This window comes from Saccopteryx bilineata, chromosome 8 (genome assembly GCF_036850765.1).
Source record: "Saccopteryx bilineata isolate mSacBil1 chromosome 8, mSacBil1_pri_phased_curated, whole genome shotgun sequence".
Classification (NCBI taxonomy): domain Eukaryota; kingdom Metazoa; phylum Chordata; class Mammalia; order Chiroptera; family Emballonuridae; genus Saccopteryx; species Saccopteryx bilineata.
Window position 1 is genome coordinate 43,749,986 of NC_089497.1, and position 16,695 is coordinate 43,766,680.

The 16,695-nt window shown below is 35.4% G+C and overlaps 1 protein-coding gene across 11 annotated transcripts in view; it reads right to left on the bottom strand.

Annotated features, from left to right (window-relative positions):
* The window catches only part of ZBTB20 (zinc finger and BTB domain containing 20), an 894,540-nt gene that overhangs the window by 468,450 nt on the left and 409,395 nt on the right, over positions 1–16,695 (bottom strand). The window contains exon 1 of one of the 11 annotated variants that reach the window (XM_066240870.1): positions 14,462–14,576. The exons of the other annotated variants lie outside the window; for them this stretch is intronic. The gene's annotated coding sequence lies outside the window, so the exon portion shown is untranslated. Of the gene's footprint in view, positions 1–14,461; positions 14,577–16,695 lie in introns of those variants that run through there. 11 annotated transcript variants of the gene reach the window in all.

Sequence of the window (16,695 nt, forward strand, 5' to 3'; positions counted from 1 at the left end):
CCATAGGAATCCCTTCTACTCTGACACTGTGCCATTTGTTTGCACTTAATAGTGTGTCCATTCAACCAGTTACTAATCTATCTGTACATAGATTAATTACTAATCTATCTGTGTATTCAACCCAGGTGAGATAGATCATATATCGCACATATGCTTTCATAAAGCCATCCTGGTTTCTAGCAAGCACCACTTGTTTCAGGGGGTTATAAACCATTGTTTTATGCTTTATTATTATAGTAATACATTCTAGGCTCTAATTCAGGACTGACAATAATCTGTCCTTACAAACAATCTCTTAAAACTTTCTGAAAATTAGAACATTTCACCTCTCTAGTTGTCTAACTTTTTTTATCTTTACCTCAGATATGAATGGCAGTAATTGATGATCTCATTGACAGGTCTTCTTACTAGCCTATGGTTCTCTAACCCTGTCTCCTCACTCATCTCCTTTTCCTTTTCCTTGATCCTTCCAAGAAAGAAAGTCACTCATGTGTAATTCTGGACTGTATCCAAAGATGGTATGCTGATCAGAGATAGATCTGAAAACTGGAAGACTAGAGAAAACTTATACAAGGTGTTGTCCTTGGATCCCTGACTGTGCTGGCAGTACAGAATGGGCTATGAATTAGGTAGGGCTTTGCTTTCATCTCTGCCCATGGTTTTCACTTCTATCTGTGCATCTGGACAGGGTTACATCCTTTATCTATTTACTCTGGATGATTTTCTTTGCCAAAGAGTCAAGACACTTTTGCATTTTTCAGTCTTTAACTGAGAAAGGCTGTAATATAATGCTTTTATTTTCCCATGAAGACTTTCTCTGTGCCAGACATGTACCCCAACCCCTACCTAATCAAGAAAAGTTTTTTGGGGGATGGGAGATGGAGAGGCAGGCTGGACTTTAAATGAACAAATCAGTTATAATAAAAACACTGAAATTCAGGTGCCTGAGGTTAGAAATACTGGAGGGAATTCAATTATACTAATTAATATTTAAGAAGGGCTAGAGATCACATACTGAATGTGGGAAACTAGGCCAGTCATACATGAACATACGGAGAGGGCAAGATCAACTGATAAAAGTAACAAACAAATCATACCTAAATGTTCCAACAGACACAGAATAGGAGGTAAAAGCAGTATGTTCTAACACACACAAGGCATTTGTTTTATATAAATACATATATTATAGAAAACATTTATTCAAATAAATTAGTAGGACATGTTACCTATTTATAAAAAACAGAATTAGTTTGGGTTCTGTGGATTCACAGCATACTATATTTGCTTTTATATCCTCACTGGCTCATCAAGTAATACTCTCAATATGGCTTGACTTTCAAAATAGGTAGCTCCCTACGCCTAAGCCTACTTGGATAACCACAAACTGATGATGGGCTGGAGAGCAACAGAGTATTCTGGATTCGACAGAAGTCTTTCCAGTTCCCAGTTCTGCTCTGATGTCATTTGGTTGGTATCACAGTTGATACCACATTTTATCTGTGGACTTGAATTTTCCTTTTTCATTTTTTGGCCCAAAGAGTCAATTCTGATTTTTGATCACTCTTTGGTACACTACAAAGCTTTCTACAGAAAGCATTAGTGGTACCAGAACTAGCCTGCTTCTACCATGTATAGTTCTTTTTCTGCCTACACTAGCGTTTACCTATCCCTTTTCACTTCTTCTCTACCTCTTTGTCCTCTCTTCCTCCTTCTCTTTGCTCTAGTTCATCAGAAGTTATGCCCTTAACCACGTACTACTACTCTATTAATCTTATTCTTTCAATGTTCTACCTTCTGAATGCTATAATTTATTAATTCGTAGCCCCATCTTGAGAACTTTGAAAACTTGAAGCCCAGGAAATTCACTGGACTACTTTTGCCATGAACAGCATCATGCAGAAGCAGAAGCAGAAATATATAGTAAGAGATAAGAGGAGGATGAGGCTGGTTCCTCTTCCGAAGTTTCTAGTGAACACAAATGGCAAATAAATCTGGACAAACTTTATGTCTGTGTACAATGTGTAATATAGGCTTGTGGAGCAAACAAAGCAAAATAAATAAATAAGATTCTTTCCCTTCAGGAGTTTAACTTCTAGTTGAAGAAATAATTCAAATACAATAGTTCCCACTTATCTGCAGTAACTTTGTTCCAAGATGCCCAATGGATGCTTGAAACCAAAGATAGTACTGAAACCTTCATAAATGTACTATGTTTTATCCTATGCATACATTCCTTTTTACTTGAAGCACTTTACAGCTTCTCTTTGATTTTTCTGAATTGCCAGCATCACTACTCTTGCCCTTGGGGGACTATTAGTAAGTAAAATACTCAAATACAAGCTTACTGGAACACAAGCACTGTGACACCAAGATGGCAAAGTGATTAAGAGATAGAGAGCATATATAGCCCAGAGATGCTGTACATAGGATGGTTTACATTCAAACGAGACAGAGAGGGTTGATGAGAGATTCCATCATGCTATACAGAATGGTGTACAATTTAAAATGTATGACTCGTTTATTTCTGGAATTTTTCCATTGAATATTTTCTGATAGCAGTTGACCATGGATAACTTGAAACTCCAGAAAGAGAAACCATGGATAAGGGATAACTATTGCATGCCAAAATCCACAAGCTAAAGCATCCCCAAAGGGTAGAATTTTCCTTAAATAATAGAGAAGCAGAGAGAGAAAATAAGGTTACCTCCTTATTTGAACCAAATAATAAATTTGAACCAAATTAGTGGATTTCAAACTATGCTTCAGGGTCCCTAAGCTTACAAAGAGATAATTGCAAAGAAACAACTGAACAACTAAATAATTAATTAAAATGTAAATTTCAAAAAAATATATATATATCTGTGGCCCTAGCCAATTGACTTAGTGATAGAGTGTTGGTCTTGCATGTGGATTTCCTATGTTCAATTCCCGGTCAGGGCACACAGGAAAGGTAATCATCTGCTTCTCCACCCTTCCCTTTCTCACTTCTATCGCGCTCTCTCTCCTGCTCCTGCAGCCATGGTTTGATTGGAGCGATTTGGCCCCGGGCACTGAGGAAGGCTCCATGGCCTCCACCTCAGTTGCTAAAAATAATTCGGTTGCAACCATGTCCTCAGATGGGCAGAGCATGGGCCCCAGACATGGGTGGCCAGGTGGATCCCGGTCAGAGTGCATGTGGGAATCTATTTCTCTATCACCCCTCCTCTCATTTAGAAAGGAAAAATAATTATATATTTGTATCTATTTATAATTGTGGTAAGAATGACATACAAAATTTACATATATTACATTAAATTTTAAAACACATTAGAGATCAATATATTGTTAAAAATTAAATATGTGTAATAGGGTTAACTAGTTTTCATGCAAGCCTCAAATTAAGGCCCAGAGATTGGAAGGCAAACTGTTTGAAAAACAAACAAACATTAAAACACTGCTATGATATGTAACTACCTACCTATGTCTCATGATTTTCTTGACACCATATAGTACTCAATTCCTTATATATAAATACACTGAATGTTTAAGCCAATATAATAATTCAATCCTGAGGTTCCATTTCTTTGTATATTTGCCATTACATTCTTATTAATATAAAATAAGTGGGAAGTTATAAAATAAGTTCATGTTAATAAAATATTACTCATTATTTTATGTGTAAAGGCCCCAAAAATATTTATTTTAGAAAGAGGGTTCTGTGGTTAAAAAAAAAAAAAGAACAATCTCTGCCTAGTTCACTCAGTGGTAGAGCATTAGCCCTGCATGTGGATGCCCTGGGTTCAATTCCCAGTCAGGGCACACAGGAGAAGTGACCATCTACTTCTCCACCCCTTTACCCTTCTCTCTATCTCTCTTTCTTCCTCTCCTGCAGCCATGGCTCACTTGGTCTGAGTATACTGGGCCCTGGGCACTGAGAATGGCTCCATGGAGCCTCTGCCTCAGGTGCTAAAAATAGCTTGTTTGTGAGCATGGCCCCAGATGAGCAGAGCACTGGACCCAGACAGGGGTTGTTGGGTGGATGCCAGTCAGGGTGCATGTAGGAGTCTGTCTCTCTATTTCCCCTTCTCTCACTTGGAGTCTCATGTTCTGGTTCCAGGATGCTCAGTTTCTGAATTTAATGAGTTGCTGGTTCAAGCCACTGCATATATCAGATATACAGGGCCCCAAGTGGATTTTATATGCTGGCTCCTATTCCTTCAAGCTTATAAAGATGATAGTTTTACACTAAAGAATAGATTATTTATCATGACACATCAAAAAAGGTCACCTTGTCTTAAATTTATTCAGTACACAAAATTTATCAGATATTTTTAGAATGCTAGATTATCAGAATTTAATATATTAGTTTAAGATTTAACCAATAATAACCAAGAAATAAGTCAATGGAAATAATGATCTAAGAAGCACTGCTTATATTAAGTATGTAATACATGGACACTTTTTCATTTATTTTACATTTACTCAAAATATATTATATTAAAAATCTCCAAAAGATTATGTCCTAGAGTTAATCAACCATTATCTATAGTTAAGGACAGACTGAGGCAAAAATGACTTTTTACCGCTATAGAGAATGAAACTAGCAAACCTGAAGAAAGATCCATTTTCCAAAACCTAAACTCTGCACTACCAAGGAAAGGTTTTGAACTTTAAGACACTGAACTAGATATATAAATTGACTTGAGGTCTTTCATGGCCTTTATATAGAGTATGCAAGCCAGAATTATGCATATATTTGTTTTTAAAAGCTGTCACATGGAAGGTACCACAGTGTAAAGATTAAGAGTACTCTTGAGTTTCTTTTCTGACTTCAGATCCTTGCTATATGACCTTGGGCAAATTACTTTAAGAGTCAAAGCCTCAGTTTTCACTTCTGTAAAATGAAGGAAATAAAAAGAATATCTAGCCTCATAGATTTGTAGTAAAAAAATGAAACAATAAAATAATAAATAGCCTGACCAGGCGGTGGCACAGAGGATAGAGCGTCAGACTGGGATGCAGAGGACCCAGGTTCAAGACCCTGAGGTCGCCAGCTTGAGTGTGGGCTCATCTGGTTTGAGCGAATGCTCACCAGCAAGGGGTTATTCGGTCTGCTATAGACTCGTGGTCAAGGCACATATGAGAAAGCAATCAATGAACAACTAAAGTGCCACAACAAAAAAACTGATGATTGGTGCTTCTCATCTCTCTCTGATCCTGTCTGTCTGTCCCTATCTATCCCTCTCTGTCTCTGTGTAAAAAAAAAAAAAAAAGATAATAATAATAATAAAAGTTGCTTAGCATGTTGCCTAGCACATAAAAAGCTCTCAATAAATATTATTAACTATAATTATTAAAATTGCTAAACATCTAAAAGCCAGTTCTTTTCTTCTAGTTATTTTTTCTGTGGCTAGGTTTTACTCATAATTTATTGATTATAAGTTCTTCCCTTCTGAAACAATGTTCCGTTTCTATTTATTTTTGTTTCTAAAATGTTCTCCGGCTGGTATCTCCTCACCTCTACCACAGTTGTCAGATAGGGTTGCTGCACTTCTCTCTGGTAGTTCAGTACATGCTTTTTTTTTTGGTCACTGCCTGTGTTATTTACTTGTTCCTACTCAATGGTTTAGAAAGTAAAACTTAAGGAAGAACTAAATATAAGCAATTTATTGGGACAAATGGTTATCAAAATTAGGTAAAAAGGGATGTTATTAAATACAGGGTGGGGCAAAGTAGATTTACAATTGTGAGTAAGTGAAATGGTTTATTTCTGTATTATTATTTACTAAATATTGTATTATTTTTCAGATGAACAAGTGTAAACCTACTTTTGCCTACCCCTGTATAAATCACACCAGGGAGAAAAGATGATGATAGCAGCTGTGAAATGTCTCTCCATTGTGGGAATCTGTGAACCCCAAAGAAACAGAAGAACAAAAATGGAAGACCATGAAATTTATATGATTTACAAGGGAAACCAGCCTCTGAAGACTAGAGGAGCCAGGAAACTCACCTATGGATGAATATTTGGACGGGCAGTACTCACCTATGGATGAATATTTGGACTGATACTCTATTAGCAACTAGGAACTACTTGTAGCAAGAGAATGAACAGTAAGGCAGTATAGCAATTTTCATGGCACTGTATTTGATTTTCTTCCTGCATAACCTACATTGAGAGACAATATACATGTATACAAATATATAGGGGATGCTTAGAAATGTTTGGTGATGATGGCTATAGCAATAAGGATGATATATTTTTAAGAGCCAAAGTTAGAAATTCATTGAAAAATGATAAATTAACATTATAAAACATATTGGCAGATATTGAGACATGGTACCCTATGACACAAAAGTTTTTCTTAAATCGATTCCTAAGGATTTGGTAGCTTGAAAAATATTTCATGTAGGCAACAGAAAACAAATAGTTGGTTTACAGCAAAGATACAAGAAAATGTGTGACTTTTCACCCTGTGCCCAGATATGAACTTCCTTCTCAACTTCCATGAGCATTCAATTCAGTTAAAAACTAAAAACAAGGATACTGTCCAGGAAATGAAGATAGCAATATAACATCACGCCTGAGAAAATAAACTATCAAGATAGAACGAACAAAACCAACTGAAATGAAATAAGCAAACTTCACACAAGTCAAGGAAGCTTTCTATAGTGTTAACATAAAAATACTACTAAACAAAACCAATTGTGCTATTCATGGAAATACTGTAGCAAGTGAAAGACTTTTCTCAGAATTTATGTGAGTAACTCCTATGAGATCACTCCAAATGTGGGAAATTTTTTCAGAATTGCCTTTCTTTCCAAATAAAATGTTAAGACCTTTCATGAAATAAATGAGACTTCATCAGAAACAAAACCTTTAAATTACTCAAAACAAAAAGATAGCCTGCCTGGAAAAGAATGCTCCAGTCTATCACAAATACTGTGTAATTCTGATGTAGGAAGACATACTGTAGTTCGAATTACTTCCATTAAAGCCCTGGTATCTTCCCTTCTTGAGAAGAAATCACTTTGTTGGAAACCTGTATTTAGTTATAAATCCATATATCTCCATTAACTAAAACAAACAAAAAAAAGCATTCCCATTTCAGCATAAACTATGTTAACTTCTAAAATGATCTAAAAAGAACACCATCACTCTTTCTTCTAGTGAAGTGTTCTTTTTTCTCCTAGTAGGGCACATTTGGAAAATAATAGCATGTGAAAATATGTTATGAGTGAACAGAGCCACCAGGTCAATAGGATAATTTAATGTTTTATTTTAAAATGAGCTTTTCTTTTATGTTACTACTCTATAAATAACTATTTTACCATGGTTAAAATATATTTTCATTAAATTTAATATACATACACTAGATATGGCAAATTTATTTCTCGGTTAAATGACAACAATGCAAATTTTATGATAAAGACTATATCACTGTTCCATTTTTATTTTGATAAAATATTTTTAAAGTAATATTATTTCATGTTAGGGTTTTCTGTGCTGCTCAATATTATAATTAATAATTCATATTTTTGTCTCTCTCCTCTCACTCTGACAACTTTTATTTTTAATCAGTGGGCATGTGCCAAATTGGTTTGTTATTTATTTATAATGTAAAATGACAAGGGAATTGAATACATGGAATAAGATGGATTTTTCTTTCATGTGACAAAATTTTCTTAGTAATGGGGATATTTCTTGCATACCCTTATGGACTCAAAGATTTCAGAGAGGTTAGATCACATAGCAACATGTAATAAATATATTAAATGGAATTGCTCATTTATGTTTTTAAAATTCATTTTAGTATTGTGAAGACAGCTGGGCATATGCATAAAAAGAGGACAAAAAATACCAAAATGTGTAAAAGACTCCCTAAACTGATAAGATTCTATAGTGCCAATTAAGTTAAAATTCCGACCAAATAGATCTATTTGTATCTTTCCTAAATGCTAAAACATGCAAATTTAGTAGGAACAAATAGAGAAAATTTCAGATATTTAATTTCTATTAAAACAAATAAAAAATTCTGTCTGTGGGGCTTTGCCAAGGATTAAATAACCACTTCATTGTTTTCTATAACCAGAAACCACATAATCTGAAGGCTAGAACATTGAATGAGTATGACAAAAAAAATTCAGAGTGTATTTCTCAAAAACATCAGCAACCAAATCGCCAGAAAATTTGGTTAGAATGAAAAATCATAGGCTCACCCAAAACCTACCATGCAATCGGAATCGGAGGGATATGACTAGAATTTGCATTTTAAGTCAGCCAGTGAGGTACAACTAAGTTTGAGGATAGTTTTAGGGAAAATTCCCTGTATCTCATAATAGCTTCCTATTGTCAGATAAACTCTTTCAACTGATCCTTTGTTTCAAACAGTAGAGAATTCATGAGACTTAACATTTGATTAAGTTATATGCTTCTTCAAAGATTCCAGCGTCTCTCATTTTTCCTTTTAATTTAAAAACCATAGTACACTGTCACTGCCCTCTGTAGCCAGCCTCCTCTCTGTCTCTATATTTATTGTCAGCTATGCAAATCTTTGAGGCTTTGACATCATTAAATATTAGTTTCCAACATTTGGAACAAGGAAACTTTTCTCAACAATTTGGTCCAAATTCTCATAAAGTCGATCTCTGACCAGCTATACTTAACGTATAATATTAACCACTTCAAAATAATTTTAAGACCTCGATTATTTTGAAGATTATTAAAATGTAGGAGGTTTTAGGTTAACATTGGGCCAGATGTGGAACTGATGCATGCACATGAAAGGTAAATCCTGAAACTACGGTTAACTCATTAAATGGCAGAAGTCTGAACTAGAGTACAGGCATTCTGACATTATACCACCCTGGCTTTCAGTCTGCTCCTTGAGCAAACCTTCCCCGTCTTTATGGAATATGCTCAAGTTATAGGGTCTGTATCTCTGAGTTACTTCATATATAATATTTATACATGGTGTTTGTTCACTTCAAAAATGAACTAGAAAACCTGCTTTTATTGTGTTAATATAGGCTTATGCAATCTGGTGTGGTCCAGTTTAAAATGGCAATAACAATGTTATACTATCAGTTTTGTGAGGTACTCTTTCTGACCTGGTGATAGCTAGATGTTAAAAGATTTATCATTCTGAATTTTCAAAATTCATTTTAAGGTTTGGTGCTTGTGTGAATATAAGAAAGAAAATATAAATGCTGCCACACTGAATGTGTATCAAAAAACAACTAATCACCATGACTACTTCATTATTCGTATGTAACAATGAAAATGGTATCAAGGATCTCATTCATAATAACTGCTATGTAATAAAAGAAAATAGAAACTATTAGCATAGGTATAATGTTAACAAACTGGTGACTTTTCAATAGAGCTCTAGTGTATGCGATTATTTGAAAAATGTCCCCTGCAGGTAGAAAGAACATGGACACACAACACATACACCAAGCATACACCAAAATGTTCATAATTAAGTGCTAAGAGAAGAATTCCAATAGATCTGTTTGTTATGCATTTTTACTTGACATTACAGAATCTTTCCGAAATGAGAGCTGACTTAGCATTTTCGATCTTCGTGTTAGAGAAGGGGTGGGTTAAGGAAGGGGAAAGTAGGTAGAGGATGAGTGTGTGTCTGTCTGTGTTTGTGCACTCACCTGTGTGAATTTAACCACTCAGAATTTAGTGAAGAAAAATGTCATCATTGTGTCTATATATCTTTGTGTGAAACAAGTACTTTTCTCCATAACTGGAGTTTACATAGGCTTTATCATAACACCCTTTGAGAATCTCTTTAAACATCAACATGAATTTTTCCAAATACAAATTTCCATGATTTAGCTTTATTAAAATCTGAATGAATGTTTCCACTGAGTTTTCCAGAAGAGGGAACTGAGAATGGCTTAAAGAGCGATCTTTTTCATGATGATGATCAGTAGCAATGTTTCTCTTCTACCAGAAGGCAAGAGGTAGAAACACAAAGCATTAGATATACACCTAGATAAAAATAATAGTGTGGAATCCAACTGGTATCTGAGAGGTGTGGACAAGCTGAGATGGACTCCTTGGCTTCCTTCTGTCCAAAAATTTTCTGCTTCCCTATTTCCTATGGTTACCACCATGGAACATGTTAAAAATCTCAGTAGGGACTCTGTTTCAACTTTTCCTTTCAAAACACAGTGAAAAAGCTTAATGGAAAAAAAAGTCCTTCCTATCTCCATGCCAGGCACAGTGTAAGATCCACAAACTTAAAAGCCAGGCAAATAGTCTTTTATGTGCCCCAAAGCTCAGCAAGTGACCTAGTGCTACAAAAATCCCCAAAGAGGCATGTGACCTGACTAATGTGTGCTGTAAGATGAGTCAAGGAAAATGGAACCATCTGTACTTTTATTGGACAGTCAAATAATTCCTCTCTTTCCATCCAAAAACATAATCTGTATACTTTAAGGGAGATATGAGACGCGGTTTTTCAAAAGGATCTAATTTTTTAAATTGGTGATATAAAATGATGAAAAGTATAACCTCGTAAATATAGGCAAATAGGCTTAGAGAATCATGACTGACTGAGAAATCGTTACTACTCCTCTGTGTGCTAAGGCTTCTTTAAGACTCACAGAGGGAAATCAGGAAAAAGAAAGGGAATTAAAACTGCAATAATCTTCATGAAGTGGGGTGTGGACACCATCACCCTTCCTCTTCTGTGATGAAAGTCACCAATGGCTGAACTCTTAGAATGGATAATAACAGAAAAACAGCAATCAACTGAGAAATCATGTTAATTTTTATAGATGTTTATAAAGCTTTGCTATCTATTTCTTAAGCTTATATATGTCAACCATACATCATACTTCCATTATTCCACATGGGAATTTCAAAGGGTTGGTTCTCTTTTTCAAACTCAATCTTAATGGGAAGGAGGAGGACAGAGTAGTAATAAAAATTGGTAAAATATAGTAATAAATGTTGAGGCTGTCAAAAACTGCACCTAACAAAATATGTATATTTAGGAAGTGAAAGGGCAAAATGGAATTAGCAAGATACTGTGAATAAGGTAACAGACAAGGATCTATAGAGAATCCTAAGGTATTTGTCCTCCATCTCATAAATAAGTGTCCCACTCATTTTACTAATAAGAAAACCAAATGTGCATTACAACAACAGCAAATATGTAGTCGATCTATACTACATACAAGTCAGGAACGATGTTAAAAATTAAAATACATCATCTCATTTAATCCTCACAAATACCCTACAAGGCAAGTGTTACTGTATTTTACAAATGAAAAAAATAAAATGGGAGAGATTAAATAACTTACTCAAGGTGCAAAGTTAAGTGGAAGAGCCGAGATATGAACTCAGATATGTCTGATTTCAAAATCCAGGCTCTTACTCAATATGCCAATAGTTAACTCAGATTGTACATTATAATCACCCGGGAAACTTTTAAAAACTACTGATACTCAGTACGTACCCCTAGAACAACTAATCAGAATTTCTTATGCATAGGGCCCACAGGTGGGTGTTTGTTTCAAAGCTCTCCTGGGCGACTGTAACACACAGCCTGGACTGGTACTATGGCTGTCTGCTTCCAATGAAAGTCAGCTCACCCATGGTAGGGTAAACTAGCACTAGAAACCAAGTGTCTTCAGTCTTTTTACAGCAGTTTTTTTGCTGTCCTACCATGCACTCCTTGCCACGTTTGTTCATCATGAGTATCTGTACAAGTATATACATGTGGAAATTTTTACAAAGCACTGTCACAGAAGAATAGGTCATAAGTCCACCAAAGAGAACTTGTTCATACCTATCTATAGGCTATGATGAATGAACACAAAGAAGACTCAAATTTATTACTCTTATTCCCAACAGGGAAGTAAAGGCTGCCTTAAAAGCCCTTCCTACCAAAGTTAATCATTAAAATTTGGAATGCCTTGCTCCTCTTTTTTTCACAAATCCAGTAAGAGTAGCTACTAGATCCAAGGGGAAAAGAGCCAATTACCACTCCTTTACAATGCTATTCTGTTTTACTCAGGATTTCAAGGCAACTGAAAGTCATTCAGATCATAAAAGAAGTAGAAGGAAAAAAAAGACATGGGTAGGAGTAGAAAGACATTAAGATTCCACTTTAGAAGTCCTAGGTTTTCGTCTGCACTCAGCCACCTTGCTGCCATGACTGAGGCCACTCTCAGCCCAGTTTCCTTTCTGTATGTAAGCACATCTCTCTTAGTGCAGTGACTTTAAAAGTGTCCTACCCACCAGTATTACCTAGGAACTTGTTAGAAATGCAAATTATCAGTCCCTACCCTAGAATGAGAATCAGAAACTCTGGGGTGGGGCCTTACAATCTCTTTTGTAACAAGCCCACCAAGTGACTCTGATCATCTGCAGGTGATTCTGATGCATCCACTTCATTAGTGGTGTTGTCTAAGGATAAAAGGAGCTTGTGCATAAAGTTGTTAGTGTTTATTACTAAGTCAAAGTTGAAAATTCTCTCCTGAAAGTATTTAGAGAAATAATGTTTTAGCCTACATTAGTTAGATTAATAACCTCATTTCTGAATTTTACTTTGAATGTGTAGACTACGCACAAGTCAACTGGAGGTTATGCAATTAGCTTGGAGTCAAAGAGAATGCAAGGAGTAAAGCTGAGAAGGAAACCCCAGAGTGAACTTGATTTTAATTCAAGCAAACTGTTAAGTTACCAACCACGCACTTTCTTCTATAATCATAATGAACCTTTTTATAAATGTCTCCATGTTCTTAGCTTAAAAATTTTAACAGTGACTTTTTGGATTATAAAACAAATTGACTTGTATAATTCTGGGCTAATGGCAGCAAGAAGCAATAAGAAATTCCAAGCTTTCTACAGTGAATAAGCACAATTGCCCAGGCCTCTCTATATAGGAAATACAGACTACTCCCCATCTCACCTCAGTTCTGATTATTGCAATGGTGGAAACCATGATGAATAAGTGTGTAGATACACTGCGCTTTCACTCTAATATATCTCTAATAGATATACTTCTGTACTATTATTATCTGAATATTATAAATATAAACTGGATTTTAGAAGGTGCTTTGGGATTTTTCCCCCACCCTCCTGTCAGCAGCACTCGATCGTTTTACTGTAATTTATCTGATGTAGCTGCTAAGATGCTTGATACTTTTATATGCAAGGATGCAGAAAAACAAAGAACAAGGAATGGGTTGTTAATGAAATTCTCTGATTGTAAAAAGCACTTTGGAATGATCAGGTGGTAAATAATAATAAGAGGAAATAACATAAAGTGCCTAGATGCTACTGCAATAGTCACTATGTAAATGCAGAAGAGATCAGACATGAATAGAATTTTCATTTTATGCAGCTACTGTGTGTGTATGTAGAATATACAGTTGCTAATTTTTCAATAATACTGGTAAAATATTGTTCAAAATCTGTTCTAGCTATTTTATCACTTTAAAAGGCACCATTTGTCCTAGTAAAATGGAGAATGTATGCAAAGAGGCTAGGGAAAAAAAATACCTTTTTGTACATATGAAAAAAAAGAGGTCAAACAACAGGAGAGAATGAGGAAGAGAAAATATTAACACTATTAGAAAGGGTAAGGAGACCCATACAAAGGTGATCTTTGAGAAACATCAGGAACAACTGTTAATGTGTGGCAGAGGAACTACAGTGAAGATACATGGTCATACATCCAAAACATGGACAGATACATTTTTTTTCTTTACTGGACTATTTTTATAGTGATGGTTGTTTTTAAATGAAATCGGGGAGAGGGGAGTGAAAAGTATGATTTTTTGTTTGTTGTTTCTGTTGCTGTTTACTTTAGTTACAATACTAATCACAGTTCCAGGCTTGATTCTTCCAACAGTTCCAGGACCTCAGTGCTTATCATGAATTTGCCTTCAATTTTCTTATTTTTTTTCTCTCAGTACTGTTCATATTCTAATGCCCATTCATCAAGTATACTATTTCCATTGTTACTCTACTTTGAAGAGATGGAGAAGATGCTACGAGTTGGGAAGATTCTCTTAGTCATAAGGGAAGAGTCTGATTAGGATTCTAAGAAAGCAAAGACCTAAATAAAAAAATACCACTTTCCAAACAATACTGAGCAGTGAAGAGTGAATCAGACAAAATTCTCTGCCTTCCTTTGCCCTGTCCCTTTGCAGAATAAAAGATTGTTTTTAGAATCTTTTCTATCCATTCTCATTAAAAAGCAGGATTAGACTTTAACATAAAGCTTTATTTTAGAACATTTCAGATTTACAACTTGGGAGAAGACACAAACTTTCTCAGAGAAACTCCAAGAAAACAACTCTGCATATTCACAAAACTTTCACTTATTTCTAGAATAGAAAAATGGAGAGGTATTTACCAACATAAGAGAGTAGCAATAACAATATTAGTAATAATTATATTAATGCCAATTCTTTGGATTCTAGAGCATGGTTTATCAGAAAGATTCACCTGTATTAAGGGAGAGTCCAGGACAAAGAGGTCACTAAGGCTATATTTCTATCTTCAGGATTCAGCCGAAGTCAGACTCTCTGGAAAGCTGTAAATGCTCTCAGAACAGACTTTAGCAATGAGATTGGAATGAATGCTGGGATCGTGGCATAAAAGCATCTCCGTGTCCCTTGTTCTAAAGTTAACTATTAAACCATATGTTGTTCATCCTGATTTGGTTTACTCAATTCTAGAAACAAGGACATACTGATCAGATTGCCCTGGGCAACTGAAAACCTAGCAGAGCCCTTGTGAAGATGGTGTTCTTCCCACTAACCTTACTCAGAGGGTTTCTATTATCAGACTATCAATTCTGTGTTACTGGTGAAGGATGGAAAATATCCTCTTTTGAAGAACAGGTTCTTTCTCTCCCTGGGTTTTCTGGTTTTGGTACACTCAACAGTGTAAGTGCTTAATCTCCTCCCCCTATCCCTCAATTCTCTTCTTCTACTCTAGTTTATTCTTTTAATTATTTACAGACTTGCTTGTCTGGACACTCTGTTCTAGTAGAAGTTAGCTAATTTTTTTTCAACAACTTTTGGCGGAATGCAATAATAGATGCATAGAGAGGAAATTGGTCTTAAAGGTATTTTTAGGTTTCCTCTCTGATAGACTTTTTCTTTTTACTGATTTTTCCTGTGTACTGTTCATTTTTCAGCATGAAATGGCTACAAGTGTTTAAAAAATTGGTTGTTAGTCATTGTTCAAAACATTTTCAAGGCAGTTCTTGCAAGCCCCATTTTACTCTCTATTTTAAGGACCCAGGGTTTTGTGAGGGTTGGCTTTGTTTTCATTGTGGAATCATGCTGGCAGAGAAACGCAGTCTAGAACGTTGCTTTTAAATGTGGCAGATTAGGATTATAACTATATTGAATCTGTATTCAAAATTTATTAGATTGAACCCTGTGCAGCTAAAAGAAAAAAGAAGTCGTAAGTCTTCAATGCTTCATAAACATGAACACCAAGGAATGAAAATGTTAAAATTCACCAAGCACAGTATGATATCCCACTGTTGGAGATATATATATATATATATATATATATATATATATATATATATATATATTTTTTTTTTTTTTTTTTTGTGAAAGAGCGAGAGACAGAGAGAGGGACAGATGAGGACAGACAGGAAGGGAGAGAGATAAGAAGGATCGATTCTTTGTTGCGGCACCTTAGTTGTTCACTGATTGCATCCTCATATATGCCTTGACTAGAGGGCTACAGCAGACAAAGTGACTCCTTGCTCAAACCAGAGAACCCGTGCTCAAGCTGGTGACCTCAGGGTTTCAAACTTGGGTCCTCCACATCCCAGTGCGATGCTCTATCCACTGTGCCACTGCCTGGTCAGGTGGAGAGATATTTTCTTATGTCCATGATCCATAGTGCAGGAGGACTGTGTAGTATTTACATGTGGGATTCTCCTTTATATTTTTGCTAATGAGCATTTGTCCATATGCCTTAATATCTACACAATTTACATTTGTGGAAATGATACACTATAGGTTACAAACAGCATGACAGAAAGTCCATTTTAAATACAACTGAGAATAGCAAACGTCTCTATAATAATTTTCTAGAACTCTTATTTTTCACTTCTTCTTCCAGGGCTCAATAATTTAGAGAGAATTAAAAGCTGAAGAAATTTGAGATTAAAAGAAAGGGTGAAAATAGCTATTCATATTCAGATTTTTAGAAAGTGGCAATATTTGTTTAAAAAACAGGATTTGGGGTAAGTTCCACAGTAATTTTTGATAAGTACACAATAAAACCTTCTGAATCTTCAAAGAGTGAAATATCTACCCCATTTTAAATTAAGAGTTATAAATTGTAGCGAAGATACATATCAAAATTGGCAATGGCCAGACTTTGAGAAAAAGAAATTGAACCTTCTTTGTTACCAGAGGAAGGGTGAGCATGAGGGTTGCGGCCCAGGAAAAGCACTCATCATGTGTAATCTAAAACACATCATACAGTAAGGTTTTTATAATTTCTTTTCAGGAGAATATTTGAAGAAATATGGTTCCAGGGATTTTTGTTGTAGTGTTTTTTTCTATCTTTCTATTTCATAAGCTAAAATCTCACTGTAAATTCTAGGAAAATTTCAGGAGCTCTTCTTAGAAGAGGGTTCAGGAACCTATGGCTCGCGAGCCAGATGTGCTCTTTTGATGGCTACATCTGGCTTGCAGACAAATCTT